At 38.6% G+C, this 6,000-nt stretch overlaps 1 protein-coding gene across 4 annotated transcripts in view; it reads right to left on the bottom strand.

The window, feature by feature from the left end:
• Positions 1–862, bottom strand: part of LOC139622764 (C-terminal-binding protein 2-like) — a 62,563-nt gene extending 61,701 nt beyond the window's left edge. For 3 of the 4 annotated variants that reach the window (XR_011691372.1, XM_071480327.1, XM_071480328.1), the window contains exon 1: positions 587–855. The gene's annotated coding sequence lies outside the window, so the exon portion shown is untranslated. Of the gene's footprint in view, positions 1–586 lie in introns of all 4 variants that reach the window. The other variant, XM_071480330.1, reaches the window with a different exon arrangement.
• Between the last annotated feature and the right edge of the window lie 5,138 nt (positions 863–6,000).

Here is a 6,000-nt window from a genome sequence, read left to right on the forward strand (position 1 = left end):
TTGCCTTTTGAGAACCAGTGCCCACTCCGCCTGTCAAAACTCTGAAATGGAAGGATTATCCTCAAAATGTGCAGGTGCTCATATGGACGCCTGATTGGCTCACTAATTAAGCTCTCATTAATTAGTAGGGCACAGATGACAAGTTCAAACTGGATTTGTTTGGCTATTCACTACCAACAAGAACGGCTGCAACTCCACAAAAACACACTTGCACCAAACTTTTGCTCAAACTCTTTCCATATATGTCAACAGTCTTTATGATTTCAAGTATACAGAGATATATATATCATTTATTTTAATCATATATATTTACAAAACATCGCTCATAATTGATCTTAATTGGATCTTTAATGTGTTCACCATTACCCCATAACTGCCCAGCTCATTAGGAACTTAATAAAGCCTATTCCCACATCACTATGAAGTGGAGTATCGGATAATGTCTACTCCCACCCTCCCTTGTCCCTCCTTGCTGATGGCGCAGGGACACATGGACAGCGATGCGAGTATAGCTTTCAAAACTATACCCCGGTGGAGGACACACTCAAATATTTTACACCACCTTTACAATAATCATGAATCCTACCTCGACTGGATCTTTACTGAGAGTTCAAACGTCGGCTTTAGGGGCTCCAGAAATAGCATCGCAGGCTACGCATTTCAAATTCGCTTGTTATCTCGGATTTAGATAATGATCCACCTTTAGATGACATAAAAACTTAATCCTGAACGCAACGGGACAATCTCCGGCGCTGGGAGGCGGTTGGTGTCGGTTTTTACGGGGGGAAGTAGCCTCGGCTCTCGGTGTGCCTGGTTATCCTGCTGTTTACTTATACGCTTCATAAACACTCCTATTCTTTTCCTCCTGCCAGAATTGAGAGGTGTGTATCAGTTTGCTTTTCCTTTTTTTTCTCTCGCTTTTTGAGTGAGGCGGAGCCTTTGCCCACTTCTCCCTCACACACACACACACACACACACACAGCGGAGAGACACTTATTGCAGTTGATGATGTTGATGGAGATGGGACAGTGGGAATTTTCGAGAAAGGCGATTTGTGATTGTGATATCTGCCCCTTGTGTTTTCTTTTTTTTTTTTTTTTTTTTTTCTTCTGCGGGCTTTTCAAAATAATATGTTGGCCAAACGCTTAAAGGACACAGTGTAGCTTTCAATACCCACATATCCATGTGCACACTGAAACTCATGAGTTCTTGTTATCAAAGCCATAGCTCATGTCTTATTTATTTATTTTTTTTTTTGGTGTGTTTTTTTTTAAAACACATTTCCAAGAGCTATTTTCCAACAGGTGATTTAATAAATGAAAACTTGAGGAATGCCTCAGATTTTAGCTGGTAATGTGTAAGCTGCAAATGTTTTCATCATCAGTTAATCGATTAATCTCTTAGTCTACAACTTTGTTTAAAAATGATGCCATTTACATTAGATCCCAAGTCGTTTGCTAGTTCTGTTTGACAAACAGTGAAAACCCAGAGGATATTCAGTTTAAGAAAAGCAGCAAATTGTGACCTTAACTTTTGGCATTTTTCTTCCTTGATTAATCGACTATCAAAATGGTTGTGCATTAATGTTCTGTAGGACGATTAACCGATTAATTGACTAATCGCTGCAGCTCTGAATGTGTGAATTAGTTTCTAGAAAACATTCCACTTAAAAGTAAAAGCATGTTATGATATTAAACTTCGTACCAAAGCTTTATCATTTTAGGCACACAGAGTAAGATGTGCTCGCCGTTAACCTTGCAGATGCTTTTCAGCATTTTGTAATTTGAGATACAGTGAGCGTTATTTTTGTCAAGTGTAATTTAAAACCTAAACTTATGAAACAGCATCTGCCATGACTTCTTTTTCTCTTCAGTATAAGCGGGTCTTATAATTAGCAAGCTAACAAAACCTAAAATTGGTTCAGTTAGTCATCTGGCAGGTACTACGTGCAAGTGTTTCGTAACAGCTAATCTCTGGCTTGTGTTTTGCAGAAACAATTAACAATATTAGATAGTTAAATAAATAAATAAAATCGGAAACCACATCCTCAAATAGATATGTAAAGTGAGCCACATAACATACTGTTGAGAAAGGCTCTGTTCCATGACTGGATTTTGAGTTACCAGCATATTTTAAAATGTTAAAGGGATTTTTAATGAGGTTTTCGCAGCAGAACTTTTTCACTTAAGGCCCTCTACTTGAACTCACTAACAACTGGTGCAGCCATCTCAAGGGGAAATTTAAAGTGTATGCTTGAAAGTTACGCATACTGGCTATTTTACAGTACTTGTATTTATTATTTTTTTTACTTTTAGGTAAGTAATTAAATTAATAAATTGTTGAATGAATAATGGATTTACTCTATTTCTTGCCCATATTTTTTTCCTTACTTAGACCTAGAATTTACATGATCTGAATAAATGTTGTGAAAAATACTAACAAATCAAAGTTTTTACAGAATTTCTTTTCAGAGTCTGGTCAAAATCCTCTAAGGGGGTACGATTGTGTTTGGGCACTTGAGAGTCGATCTCTGTATGTGTAAAGTCCTGCCTACAGCCCTGGCTGTAATTGTGCCCCTCGAGTCGATAGATAGACAGATAGATAGAGTCAGCGGTCAACTGCATGTTGACTGCATTCGTCTTCTTCATGCTATAGGTGTGGTTAGTGACTACTGCAGCTGTGCCTTGATGTCATGCTTAAATCATGCAGTCTACTGTATATTCTCCCTTGTTTTTAGTTCAAGTCTCAGCAGTAGATTGATTGTGGAGCCTCCAATCATTCACACAGTAGTGCCAGCCATATAACAGGGCACAGATGGCAGAAAGCATCTTTGGATTTCCGTCATTTCACTCACTGCATAGTTTCCCAACACTTCCCGTGTTCTAGTGTTTGAATGGAGCTTTCCACAAAGACAAAGAAAATCTGCGCAAGCAATAGATAAATCATTTACATACCCTCTATTCTGTGTCTTGCTGCAGCTTCTGTACCGTCAACGCTGAGTGTGTGGTCCCAGCCCTGGGGGCTCTTGGCCCTGTCCTGAGACCATCTTTCCCTGTGGTCATTTTGTCTCCAGCACAATGTGGCTACTGGGCATGAACCCAAACACTCCAAAGACCAACACCAGCCAACAGGGGACACCAACAGAAGCATATGTTTGCAATAGCAGGAGAGGGGATGGATGACAGGCGGAGGACGAGACAGAGGAAAGTGTTTGAGTCATTGCTGTGAGATTGTATCTGTGAGTCAAAACTTGTTTCAAATGCAGGCATTCATTTTCCCTCCAAATAAGACTGCAAACCCAAGGGCCCTTTAAGCACAATCAAACCAGTTGTCAAACTCTAATGATAACCGACCAAGTTAAGGGTTTAATATGTCATTTACTGATGTAAACACATTTAATGAAGTATGTAACCTACATATGTTGGTGTTGTAAATTCAATAACCATATGTGGCTATAGAATTATCCATTACTCCTGTCTTTGTGTCATTTGAATATTAGTGTTGTTTAGAATCTGCTTTACTGTCACAGATTTAATCCAACAAAAGGCTGTGTTTGCTAATTATAAGCTAACCTTCTGCTGTGTTTAATGTAGGTCACTTACCTCACTTTATTTGTCTCTGCACATATTTAAAAGCAAAACCGATTAGAAACAGTGCAGTATGATTTACACTACGTCCCAGTTTTTTTTTATTACACCCTCCTGTTACTATCATAAGAATCTGGTTCTACTAAACCAATACAGTGCTGTAGATTATTAAAACGTCCACAACGTTGGGGTTTGATATTATGATTTGCTTTTGTTTATACAGTAGTTGTTAAGAGGATGACAGTCAACACACAAACACGGGCACACACACATACACACCTTTAATCTGTTCACTGTACAGTGGGTATTTGAGAGGATCAGTAGTGTGCAAGTGCATATTTCTGCAGAGAGACATTATTTCTTCCCTCAATTCCTTCTGGCAGAGATCTGAGTGTTTGACCTTTTTAAAATGCAAAGCGATTCTTCTACTCCAGAGAGTGAACGGGAGGCTCATGATTGTGCTACTAAATTTGAGGGACTTAATGCAGTAACTCACAGAGAGGGAGAGCTGTTCTGCACCTGCTGAAGTCTTGACTTGGTTACGGGGATACAATAACACCTCCAAGGGTTATGTTAATCTTTAAAGACGGGTTATTCTTATGCTGCTCCACTCTTTACCTCATTTGAATGAATATTTCACTGCAACCTTGAATCAGTCTCTTACGCTTAAATCACTCTATGGCATATCATTACCTTTTACGTGGTCCTACATGCCTACTATAACACATAGGTCTTCTCCTTTGCACTCTCTAACATCAAAATAAACCGTGAAGATCTTTATTCATGCAATCCATCCATTCATCCATCTATTATTCCATCAACTAATATGTTATTATTCAGAATAACTTGTTTAAATCACCATGGGTATCTGAGCTACCTCTGCAGTGACCTCACCTGTGATTTTTCATTAACATTTCACATCAATTCACATCTTTCATCCTCTTTGAGAAAGGGAAGTGCAGCTTATTTATCATCAACATTACCACCAGAACACTTATCTTTATCAACAGCTAAAAAGTGAAGATCATGTTAATTTAGAATTGAACAATTTACAACACACTCTACATATTGGATATTGTGATGAGCAGCTCATGGGAGTCTAATTTACGTTCGGTAATAATATCAGATTGCTAAAGTGTGCCATTGTACTGTATGTACCCCCTCCACTAATACAGTTCAACAACACATTGTCTTTTAACATAGCTTTTGAGATGGCACAGTATGATTCCAACTAAGCCACACAATACCACTCTGACCGCACTCACATCTAATCATATTCCACTACATTAGGGCTTCTGACACAGTCGTGGCAGCCTTAAAAAGACACTGGTATTCCTTCAGTGTCTTATATTTATGCCTCCAAAAGAATGCAAATGAGACAGATTTACCCCTTTGACTGGAGAATAAGTGTGAAAACAGTTAATTAGACTTGTTGTGCGGTCTCTGGATGTTTTTTGCTTCCTCCTACAGCATGAAGTAGAATAGTGCGAACGTGTCTGTGAGAGGTTCAAGCAGTTTCCAAGGCCAACTTCATAAACTGTAGATATGGTTTGTAATGGAGCAGAATTTAAGCTAAATTGTCTGGAGCGTCACTTTGTTTCATTTGCACTTGTCTCTTGCAATTAGCGGGCTGCCTCAAATATGACTACCTTGACTCGTTGACATATTTTTCATCAGGTTCCTGAAATAACAACCTCCTTTTGGTGAAGTATGAGAGACAGCATACCTGCGGGGTGTGTGTGGTCCGGCTCCTGATCTGTAAATTGGAATAGATTTATCCATTTTGCCTAATGAGATTAAATTGCTCTGAATTTGAGGTTATGAAGGAGCAGACCAGGCGAAAGTAAGAGGTGGAGCTTCTAAAATAGTGATGAAATACTTGGTACATTTGTACAACAGGAGCCACCAATTCGAGCTAAGACGCGTATTTCAGAGTGGAGGATGGAAGTGTCCATTTTTGTCACCTCAAGGTTGCCTCTGCATTGTTGCTCCTTACTCTAAGTATATAACAAAACACAAGATCAAGAATTTATGAGAATGATTCTTTCTGAAAAACATGGCATTTAGGAAATATCCAACTTCTTATATTAAATACATTTGACATAAATGAAACCAATCAATCTTTTTTACTCGTATTTAGTCCAATTTTGCAAATTAATCACAGCTGTAACAGCTTTTCTTACAAACCGACACAGTGCGGAATACAGTTTTCTTCTTATAAAGTATGCGTGATAAATTCATCCAACCTTCTATAAACTATTTTCTTGTTCTCTCTCTCGGGAGGGATACTTGAACAGACGGCTGCTTGTAGGTCTTTGTTTACAACCAGCCTAATGTAATTATACTCACCACCTACACACAAATTAGCATGCAAACTGTGTCGGAGGTTTGAAAAATACATGGAGGAATGTGA

The sequence above is a fragment of the Trachinotus anak genome, unplaced genomic scaffold (assembly GCF_046630095.1).
Source record: "Trachinotus anak isolate AG129_WGS33_773 ecotype Australia unplaced genomic scaffold, CSIRO_AGI_Tana_v1 ptg000007l, whole genome shotgun sequence".
Lineage (NCBI taxonomy): Eukaryota > Metazoa > Chordata > Actinopteri > Carangiformes > Carangidae > Trachinotus > Trachinotus anak.